This window comes from Alosa sapidissima, chromosome 3 (genome assembly GCF_018492685.1).
Source record: "Alosa sapidissima isolate fAloSap1 chromosome 3, fAloSap1.pri, whole genome shotgun sequence".
Classification (NCBI taxonomy): Eukaryota; Metazoa; Chordata; class Actinopteri; order Clupeiformes; family Clupeidae; genus Alosa; species Alosa sapidissima.
Genome location: NC_055959.1, coordinates 26488080 through 26499997, shown reverse-complemented (window position 1 = coordinate 26499997; position 11918 = coordinate 26488080).

Sequence of the window (11918 nt, the reverse complement as noted above, 5' to 3'; positions counted from 1 at the left end):
AAAAGCTTCAGTATTTTTAGGTGAATGTAAGACGAGTTTGACAGGGAAGAAAAGTGAAGAAAGTTGTAGCGATGTGGGGGAGAGAGATGTCTGTGGGTCTGTGTGCGTGTGTGAGAGAGAGACAGAGGAAGTGAGAAAGTGATGCACATATATAGTTTTCTCTTTAAACGATAAACTATAGCAAATGGACCCAGAGGTACCTCTGTGTCTGTGAAAGAAGTGAGACCTGTGTGTGTGTGTGTGTCTGCGTGTATAAGGGACATTTTCAGGTCATAACCTTGAGGTTGTGTGAATGATACAAATGAAAGACATTATTGCCACATGGCTCGTCTCCATCTCTGTGCCCCCCCCCCCCCCCCCCCCCCTACCCCCCAGCCCACCCCCACCCTGACTGGTCCTCTCCGCTGACCTTGCGTATCCTGCATTTAGTCTAAACCCAAACCTTTGCCCCAGAGCAGCACTTAGGACCAAATCCCAGCCCATAATGCAACTCAGCAGTGTGTTAACAATCTCTCTCTCTCTCTCTCTCTCTCTCTCTCTCTCTCTCTCTCTCTCTCTCTCTCTCTCTCTCTCTCTGTTCTTTCTCTCCTTCTCTCTTCCTTCTCTCTCCCCGTCTCTTTTTTCCTCGTGCTGTGTTGTATATCCAAACACACACACACACACACACACACACACACACACACACACACACACACACACACACACACACACACATTCAACCATTCACAATGATAGAACAGTCTCAATTAAAGGATTTGGAGCAATTAAACTCTGTAAATATAATTTAAGTGGTTTATCATAAACCCATAGTGAAGTTATTTAGGAGGATTAGCTTCCGGGGCTAAACTCTGCAGCAGAGCTGATTGTCTGTGGAGAGACGGTGTTGGCTTGCTGCGTGAAACGTTAGAGTGTGTCTGTCGAGAAACAGGATTGTGACCAACCACATCACACAAGCACAGATCCCCTCCAGATACCTCACCGAGAGCCAGCAGGCCGACAGGATTACTACCACCCTACATCAGGATTATGGAACAGGATATGAAACTTCCACCTTGCTTTCGTCACTTTCTATATTTACCCCTTCTCTTTCTTTTCTTCATCCTTTCTTTCTTTCCTGCACTGTTATTGTTGTGACATATGACATACTCTCCTTTCCCTGTACTCCACTCTTGTCTCTCCCTGTTCATTCCTCTCTGTCTTCTGCAGTGATGGATATCCACTGTGTGTTGTATGGAGAGGAGGCGTGATGTTAAACACGCTGGGAGAGGGAGCAGACCACCTCTTCTGTCCTGTTCTCTCTGCTTACACCAGCTCTGCGTGAGCTAGCACAGACGCATGCCGCTCACAAAGATGGCTTTCAAAAACTACACACTTCCTGATTGCTGAACATGGCTGTGGTGACAGATTATAAACAGCAATCAAGGAAGTTGACTGTGTCATGACACAGGTGAATGATGGGACCTGTAGTAGGTGGATGAGGGTCCTTCATTCTTCTACACCTCTTTGGACTTCTGGATGTTTCGCTGTCTTGAACAGGCCACACATACACACACACACACACACACACACACACACACAAACATCTGTTTGATTTGCATATGCCTTGTTTATTTCATGGTTTATTTGTCTGCACAGTGCCTTTAACTACAGGAAATAAAGTTTATACAGGGTAAACCAGGTTTACTTAGCCTGTTTCCCAGGATAGCTTCATGGGGCATGCCACTAGCTGTAGCACAGTTAGACTAAACACTACTGAGAAACTATTTTTTTTTATCAAGTGCAATAACAGCACCTCACAGGTCTGTAGGTTCTACTAATAATTGCTGTTGCCAAGTACCCTGCCACCTGTATGCAGTCTGTCACCTTGTGAAGTACAATTTGTGTAACAAAAGTCATCACAATTCTAACATCGCTCAACCTTTGTTTCTCCAGTTTCTCCAGTTCTATTCATATTTGGGGATTCCTTGGTTCTACCTGGTATGACAAACAAGACTGGACTCCACATGTTTAAAGACACGTCATCTACAGTATACAAGCACATTAATAAGCACTCATAAATCCCACAGACAATATAAATCCATAAAGCTTTCCATCATTGAAAGCAGATTTTTCACTGTGTCCAATCATCAGACCCAGAACAGTCTCCATTAACGAGATGGTCTGACATGACCCCTCTACCACTCTACCACACTAAGCTTTCTGTTTACAGGGTGAGATTTTCTCTCCCATTCTTCTACCCTTGCACTCACGCTGAATGAAAAAATGCTGTCGCGCTCAGACAATGTGATTTATACAATGACTCATACAGGTGCTGTTTGAGTCTTATTTTTGACTCTTTGTGGATCATTTATAAAGTGTGAAGGTGACGCCTGTTTTGAAGTGCTCTAATAGACTGTGAGGGACGACTGGATCCATTACAACTTTATTTATACCTTTATAAGCAGACCTTGGTTTTTTGCCCTCTGTTGGACTGACCTATTGAAAGGTGAGGACATCATTAGGCCGCTCAGACGGAGGGCCAGTGACCGCTTTATCTGACTCCACCTCCTGAACCACAGGGGCAGTTTATTAAACCTCGCTCCATCAGGGGTGCGTGACACCAGCGATCCGCTATGTAAATTGGTCATCCAAAATGTGAGACATTATTTACAAGACTTGAGTTGTGGTACGTTTCCCTTGCAGTTTTCTCTCTCTCTCTTTCTCTCTCTCTCGTATCAAATTGATCACAGGGCGATGACATCATTAATCCGCGATCAGTCGTCGCGGTGATGGGGAAACTTTGTTTTCTTAAGCAGGAGCAGCTCTCCTCGGGTTTCTCCCCTTCGCTACGCGGCTGATCCATCACAGTGATTTATCCTCCTTCAGGGGTCCACATCCACACCTTGTCCTGGCTCCGGTCTGAGGCTGCCCACCTGGGTCCGCAGCTCAACCCCTGAGCCCTCACCGGTGTGGAGGTCCGGATCCCCCAGCCCCTGCTTTCCCAACCTTTGACCCCTGTATAGAATGATGAATTGGAGGGGGTCAGTCGTTGCACTTTCAAATCAGAGAGAACTAACACTCTCCTTCTTGCAGGCTACCTTTTCATCAACTCTCTCCTTCTCGCATGCTAACTTTTTATTGCTATTAATCTTTTAATATTCTAGAATATATTTGTATTGGCAAATGTATTATTTCCATTAATCATAAAATGTTCTAGAAATTCTATGCACACATCCCATACAGAAATGCCCCTCCAAACATAATAAATTGACCTTTCCCAGGCACTGCCCCTCACTCTGTGTCCCTCACCAGGGGGAGAGTTGTGGAGCTCTCCGCGCTGCAGAGGCCTTTTCCTGTGGGGAGCACACATTATTACTCCCAGTGTCTATCCTCATCATGCTAGTCTGCACTGGATTTGTTTTAATAGGGACTTCCCGCTGGCTTTTGAAAGACATTCACCCCCAAAGTGTTGTCACATTAGATAAGCCCGTCTCTCGCTCGACTCTGATTGGCAGGCCGGACAGCAGGCTCCCGTCTTATGACAGGATATGAAATTCTAGCTGCCATGCTGGTGTCACTTGGGCCCTCTCTCTAGTTTACCTCCACACACACACACACACACACACACACACACACAGAGAGAAAGAGAGAGAAAGATTTTAAAATGAGGAATAGAATATAGAGAGGAGCCTGCACACCTTGATGGATTATATTGCAGGTGCAGCCAACAGGCCGTGTTGCACTTTTCTTTTCTTTTCTCCTTCTCTTAAACTGAGGGGAAATAAAACAAACAGGGCTACCAAAAAGAAAGTCCACCAGACCACTCAGAAAGCTCAACAGAGAGGCAGCAGGTAATGGTTGCTTCTTGGTTTATTTTCTCGACACCGTGTTGATGGCTGCCATCTTGTGAGCTGTTTGTTTTTCTCCTCACTTTTGAGCGGCGTGGAATGAAAGACCTTGACTCTGCCGCGTTTTGGCTAATCAGCGGCAGCACAGGCCAGGAGGAGGAGAGGGGGAGGTGGGAGGGGGAGGTGGGAGCAGGCCTGTAAAAGATTGATATGGTGATCTGGGAGCTGGGTGGCCTGTTAGGAGACAGAGAGCAAGAGAGAGAGAGAGTGTGTGTGTGTGTGTGTGTGTGTGTGCATCTCTGCCTCTCACTCGGTGTGTGTGTGAATGTGTGTGTGTGAGTGAGAGAGAGAGAGAGAGGACTGAGGACTAATTTGTCAGTTAAATGCTATAATTTGCTCCTGGATTTTGTCTGTTGATTGTGTTGTCCCGTGGCAGGCCCCAGACACTCTGTCAAAGGTGGAAAATCATCTTCATTAACCGGTTTACAGAGTCCAGTGAGGGCTCCAAGAAAAGCAAAGCAATCACTATGAATGATAACCAGTAGGCCACAACTGATTAAGAGTGTCCATGCACGAATGCTGGCCTCCCTCACCCCTTTCTCTATCTCTCTCTCTCTCTCTCTCTCTCTCTCTCTCTCTCTCTCTGACTGTCTCTCTCTCTCTCTCTTATGTACACACATACAGTACTGTATTAGACATGTTCAGACACAAACAAGGCTCATAGAGGATGAGACACACATACTCACAAACACAAACACACAAACAAGATGATGAGTAAAGCAGGTCCTTATCAGACACACACTGTGAGGAATCAGGAGATGATCTCCGATAAGCCCACTACAGTACAGCATATCACACCAGTCACACAGAATCTATGCTCAAGATGTGTCTATATTAGTCAAACTCCTTACAGCCTACATTAAACATAATTTTTTGTACAATTTATAAGGACTTACACAATGAGACATTTTCCCAGAGTGCATTTATCCTCTATGAGGTCTACTGGTTAGCGCTCTGGACTTGGAACCGGAGGGTTGCCGGTTCGAACCCCGACCAGTAGGCACGGCTGAAGTGCCCTTGAGCAAGGCACCTAACCCCTCACTGCTCCCCGAGCACCGCTGTTGTTGCAGGCAGCTCACTGCGTCGGGATTAGTGTGTGCTTCACCTCAGTGTCTGTACAATGTGTGTTTCACTTCATGGATTGGGATAAATGCAGAGACCAAATTTCCCTCACGGGATCAAAAGAGTATATATACTTATACTATATACGTTAAGTCCGATTCATAGCATAGTTCCACATGGCATAGCACACTATTTGAGCCACATGTTGTTCACATATGGTGGAGACGTCATGCTGATTCACTTGTTTGGGAGTAGGTCTGCAGATTTATTAAGATGAGAGTGAACTACGCTGAACGCTTTTGACCAGTGCAGCGTTTGCCAAGATCTCTCCAACCAGCTTTCCTCAGAGAGTTGAAAAGGAAAGAGAGAGAGAGAGAGAAAAGGAGAGAGAAAGTAAGGGAACATTTTCAGCAGACTGTCCTAATCATGAAGAAACAAATATTCAGCATGGCACGCACACACACACACACACACGCCCGCTGCATATATGAAAATATTGTTACACAACTAGACACACACACACCTAATTGATGTTATTATATTCTTCATCAAATGCTGGTAGTTTCCCAATACCAGTTATTACAGAGTGTTAAAGTTCTCTTGTCACCAGATAAATTGTCATCAGTGAGAAAGGGAAGCGCGTGTGTGTGTGTGTGTGTGTGTGTGTGTGTGTGTGTGTGTGTGTGTGTGTGTGTGTGTGTGTGTGTGTGCAGGGTCTGAGTGGGGTATGAGTTAATCTCATCCCTCTGTGTTGAGAGCTTTATGAAGACCCTCTGGTTCAGTTTAACTCTAGTTGTGTATAACGTCTCCGAGCCCAAACCCATCCCATAGCAGAGCCCTCCAGCAGCTCAGCTATGCTCCACTTAATGAATAACACCACACTGAGACATGCATGAACTCGGTCACCCCATGCGGCTATTGCCGCAGATCAGAAGATAACCCCCTGGTCCTTACCAATTCAGCTGGGTGTCAGTGACTGAACAACAGCTGAGGGATATGGTCAGGGCTCCTGAAGGGTAATATGGAGCTTGACCTGTGTTTGATTCTGTGTTGCCTTTTCTACAGTGGCTTCTTTCATCGGTAGTTTTGAAAACAGATTTTTCACAGATAGTGAAAGCCTCCGAGGCTAATTGTAATGCAAATTGGTAAAATAATTCAGTATGTGCATCATTTTTTTTATTTCAGTGCTATTTTGTTTGCATAGTCAGGAAAAATGTGGTAAATCATGTAGGTAATAAAGTCAATTTTAAATACATTTTTACCCCACTCACTCTCTCTCTATCTTCCCTCCAAACTTGTGTTTTTCTTAGCTGCATATCTGATCTGCATACTCTGAGCAGTCTTGCATGTAGCCTATATAAGTTTTCATTGTGCCAGATAGACAGCAAATGATAACAAGATGTTCATCTCCTCTTTCTTCCACTCTCTCTGCCTGCCTCATCCCTCTCTGCTTCAGGTCTCAGAGAAAGATTTACCACTTCACACATTCCAAAAGCTCTCCCCAAGCAACATGTACAAACCAACAGACTGGACTCATCATCTTTCTCTCTCTCTCTCTCTCTCTCTCTCCCTCTCTCTATCTCTCTCTCTCTCTCTCTTTCTCTCTCCTCCTCCTCCTCCTCTCACTCTCTCATCCTGTCTGTCTTTCTCTTTCTATCTCTCCTCCTCTCTATCTTTCCTCCTCTCTCTTTCCTCCTCCTCTCTCTTTCGCATCCTCTTTTTCTCTCTCCTCCTCTCTCTCTCTCTCTATCTCTCTCTCTATCTCTCTCTCTCTCTACTCGGCCGCTCCTATGTTCTGTTGGATCGTTGCTTTAACCCACATCCTGCCTCTTCTTTTACTTTGCAATTCCCTCAATCTCTTTGTTTTTCCTCCTCCTCAGCTCTGGACATTTTGATTGGGTGACTGTATAATTCATCATCTCCTCCTGCCCCTCCTCATGCCACTCTGCTCTAATCACCCCCGTGCAGAGCGACACAGCTGCCTGGCCTCCAAACTCACAGTCTCATACCCTTACTCTCTCTCTCTCTCTCTCTCTTTCTCTCTTTCTATCTCTCTCTTTCTATCTCTCTCTGACTGTATGTCTCTGTATCTCTCTTTCTGTCTCTTACTCCATGTGAACTATACTCTCCCTTCTGGTTCATTAACATGGATTGCCAAAGCACCCACTCTGTCCTGTCTGATTGTGGTTCGGTACGCCACAGATTTCCACTTCAACTCTTTGGCCACAATGCATTGTTTTGCACCGTTTACCCTGTTACGCTGAGGTTGCCCATGCTTTGCTTATGCTTATAGATAGTCTCTCGCTCTCTCTTTCTCTCCGTCTCATTCTCTACTGAATAAAACCACCACACACATCATGCAGCTGTTTCAGTACCACAGCCCATGATGTTCATCAGGATCATTTTTCCTGCCGTTCTTTCTGTCGCCAGCCATAAGTCCATAAGTATATGACTTTTCCCCTACAACAACGGGTCCAAATACCATAAAGTACAATGAGCAATGGGAGAGTGATTCAGCTTCAATGCAGCATTGATAAAGTCCAGATGCAGACCAAAGATGATGTGGCAATGAGAATGCAAAACACTTGACACGTGACATTCCTCCATGATCTCCATATGGTCTTCTAATCTCTGTTAGGCTATGTCAAATCCCAGGTTCAGTAGAGTGCTGTGTCTATACATCTTATTCACCTCCTACCTTGTTAGTTCTCTGTGACTTGTTTCATTATGGTGTTCATTGGAAACATCTGGCCATTTCAAGAGCTTGTGTCTCTGTCATTGCAGTGCTTATATCACCTGGACTGACAAGGTAAATAACAGACACGTTTATGAACAGGAAAGAGTCATCATCATAAGTTGTGATGGACAACACAGGTGTGTATACATGTGTGTCTCTGCATGCATATTTGCGTGCATTGCAGTGTGTCAAGGTATGGGTGTGTGTGTTGAAAGTGTTTCTGTGAACCTTTTTCCATGTATGCTTACAGCTTTCTTTTCTATGATGCAATGTCCTTGTGGGTGTTTGTGTGTGCACACATGTGTGTAGATGGAAGTATACATGTTTGTTGTTTAAGGCCAGTACAACATTATATGTTGTGTCTAATGTTATTTCATGCCATTGACCATCCAGTGGCTTTTGTGTGTGGGGATGGTGTTCCATGTGCTGATGGTTTATGGCGTCTGTGCGTGTCATTCTTCTGTGATGTGTGGCATGTAAACTGTTGTCATCATTTTTAAAGTGGTCTTTCACATCCTAAAGGAATTAGAGTAAGTGCGACTGCAGTAAAACCTCCCACCACAAAATGTGGATTCATACAGCTTTAGCTCTTTTCTCTAAGGGCCACACATGTACCAGAGGTCTGAACACACACATAGATGTTTTTCTATCTCTCTCCTTTGTCGAAATACACACCCAGAGGAAGATTTTAGGAGAAATAAGAAGCAAAGGAATCTCAGATCAGTCCAGTAAGAGAGAGAAAGAACATTTTAGGATCTTTGAATTGATATTAGACAATAGGAAGGCTATTTATTGGGAGTTCATGTAATAAAAAAAAATATATAGCTCAATTATGTCCAAAGATATCTCAATTTGAATGTCCCTTTCCTCTGGGTACACACACAAACACAAAGTAATGATTTGAACATGTCTATAGAGATGCCAGTGTTTGCACCAAGCTAGATAACAATTTGAACTAATATAAAATTATTCACTCTGTCTCTGTTTGATTGTCAGCTTATGCAACTCTCTCTGTGTTAGTTCGCCCTCCTTCCTTTAAGTCACAGAAGTCTGTATGTGGGCATGTGTGTGTGTGAGTGTGTGTGTGTGTGGGGAGGGGGGGTCTGTCTGTGTGTATGTAATGCATTAAGGCAACATCTGCAATGCTGTATGCACATAAATATTTACACTGAGTTTATACATTCTACCCTTTTTGATCAAGTGAATGGCATTGTACTACCAAAACCACCAGCACCTCTCTCCATTACTTTCCCTATCAAACTCCCTTCTGATCTGCCTCTCTCTCCCTCTCTCTCTCTCTCTCTCTCTCTCTCTCTCTCTCTCTCTCTCTCTGTTTTTTCTCCCCCTCCCCTCTCTGTGGATGAGTCATGGTGCCCAGACTGCTCTGCTCTCGGCTTCAGTAATGACAGTAATCATGTCTGTGCATCAGGACCGACTCTGTCCTCCTCTCTGTTCAGGCCTGGCCTTGTGTGTGTGTATGTCTGTATATGTGTTACTCTCTCTGTGTGTGTGTGTGTGTGTGTGTGTGTGTGTGTGATGGGAGGGGCACCCTGGGACACTGTACTCCCTAATTCTTCTCTGTCTCTCAAATTCTATCTCTTTTGACTGACCCTTTTCTCTCTCCTCTCTTATCCCCTGAGATCTCCCTGATGTACTGACCACACACACCCATACCCATCTCACACACACACACACACACATACACTGTACACACACACCTGTTCTACCACAGTAATGATACCGTGCTGTAATCCCGTCATCAGACAAAGATCACAAAACATCTATGATGATGATTGCACTTTCATTGCATCAATTTGTCCACACTTCATTCCCTCTCTCTTCTTCTTCTCTCTCTCTCTCTCTCTCTCTCTCTCTCTCTCTCTCTCTCTCTCTCTCTCTCTCTCTCTCTTCTATCTTTCCTGTGGTGATGAGAGCAAGAGGATAGGGTTTGTTATTGGTTGCCAAGCAGGCGTTGCTGGGGAGGGCTATTATTGTGTACACAGTACAGTAAAGTTGTCATGGGGACTTGGCCACCGGACCTCTCTGGGTTCCGGCGCTGCTATGGCCCCAGGCTGGGAATGTGTAGTTACTAACCTGACCTTTGGCCTCATCAGTCTTGCTCTCTCCCTCTGGGTAAGGGCCTAGCTGGTGTGGCACAGCTGTAGGGGGAACATATAGTAGAGGTTTTCTGGAGTCTTCAACTCTAAATGCTGTAATCCTGTCATGGGCAATCTCCATGGCTGCACAGAATGTTTAAAGTATTTTCACAGCTGTGTGTGTTTGTGTTAATTGCTGTGCTTTATTAGAAATCATTATGCAAGGATGTCTACCTCTAGTGATCATGCAGAAGGCTATCAAGGCCAACTCAGCCCAGCTTTTATACACACACGTGCATACACACACACATACACACACTGCTGTCACCCGTTTGGTGTTTAACCTTTAAATGACCTTTACAGTGGCCTGTTATCCATTGGACTCTCTTCTCTAGGTTTTTCTGTCTAGTTCATCGCTTTGAGCACCTACACACACACACACATCCACACATTCACAAACACACACATGCTTTCTTTCAGACAGAAGGCCACATGAACACTCACACACAGAGAAGAAAGGTAGCCTTTAAAGGGATACCAGGCAAGCCTGATGCTTTTTCTCTACAAAGCTCCCCCTACCGTCTGTACGTGTCGATACGTGTGCGAGCCCTCGCTTGGTCTGAAGCTCTTTTCCTTTTCTTTGCATCTTCCGTCAAGGGTTTTCGCTGCTTAATCGCCGGCTCTGCCATTATACACACGTTTGCAACAATCGCTAGCGTTTCGTTAGCTTGCCTCTGTGCTGGGGATGCAGGATGTAAACTGATCCTGCTTCTCGCAATGAGACTATGTGAGACTGAAGGTCAGCGGGTAGGATACACTGAACTTGCAAGTGGGATATTCTTCCTACAGGCAGTAGGGGCGGGCGAGAGAGCCTTCATTCGCCTCGTAATGAGTCATTTAACCATATACCGACTTACGAAGATGATTAATTAACACGAAAACGTTGCCTGGTGTCCCTTTAAATGCCCTTTACTGTATGTTTGACCCTCTCTTTCTCACCCAAGTGCTTTGCTCCTTCTCCCCATACCATCTTAAATATGTGGTGCCTCGCCAACTAAATGGCCCACTTCTCCACTGATCTCCTCCTGCTTTTATCATAGCATGCTATGCATTTCTAAATCCCATTCATATTCATTCTCATTCTTCACATGAGTTCAATTCAATGGGCTTTAGCCACGAGGCTGTGTAGTATAGTGTGCACTTACAGCATTGCCAAAGCAGAGACTTAAAGTATAACAGTAATGATATTACAAATAGCAATGAGAACAGCTGCTCAGTTCAGTTCTCTCTCTCTCTCTCTCTCTCTCTCTCTTTCTCTCTCTCTCTCTTCCCAAGATTCTCCCCGGGGGCCCCCCTGCCTAAGCCTAACCATGCCCCCCCCCTTTCCATCTGTTTCCCTCCGAGTCCTAACACTAATTGGAGTGGACAGACACATTCAAAGCATTTGACTTGTTTCACAGAAAATCATTTCCACACAATACACAAAACTCTCCCCCCCTGCCCAAACGTCTGAACATTATTACAGTGATCCAGTCTCACAGCCAGTCCCCCTTCTAATCCGCTCTCTCTCTCTCCCTCCCTCTCTCTCCTTCTCTCTCCCTCCCTCTCTCTGTCTTCTTCTCTTTTTCTTCTTGTTTGTTGTTTACCCCTGTTGTCTGTGGGATCACTGTTGTTCTCACACTCTGTGTGACGGAGCTGATTAAAGGAGCATTGCCCCATTGCCCCCATGTGAGAACTATCAGAGTGAAATAGATGGGAGGGAAGTGACCTCATGGTCTGTGGGTGACATGCTGGGAAACTGTCTCTGACCAGGAGGGCTGCACTAGATGTGTGGATAACAGCAGATTTGTGCTATGACATATACTGTATTTCACATTTCACATGATGCTGTGGCGTACTATGTTAAACTCTACTGCACATTCACAAGTTATTAGCATGGCTCCGCCCAACTGTCGCTCTCATGTTCAATTTTTGGTGAGACTTGACTGCAGTCCTAAAACCCTGGTTGCATTAGGGTTAATTCAGGGCAGATGAATCATCAGCCATTGGGGATGGTTAAATGTGTTGACTTTGCAGGAAATAGTGGCGATGGTGAGCTAGATAAAGCGATATGGACAGTAATAGCAATGCTAGCAA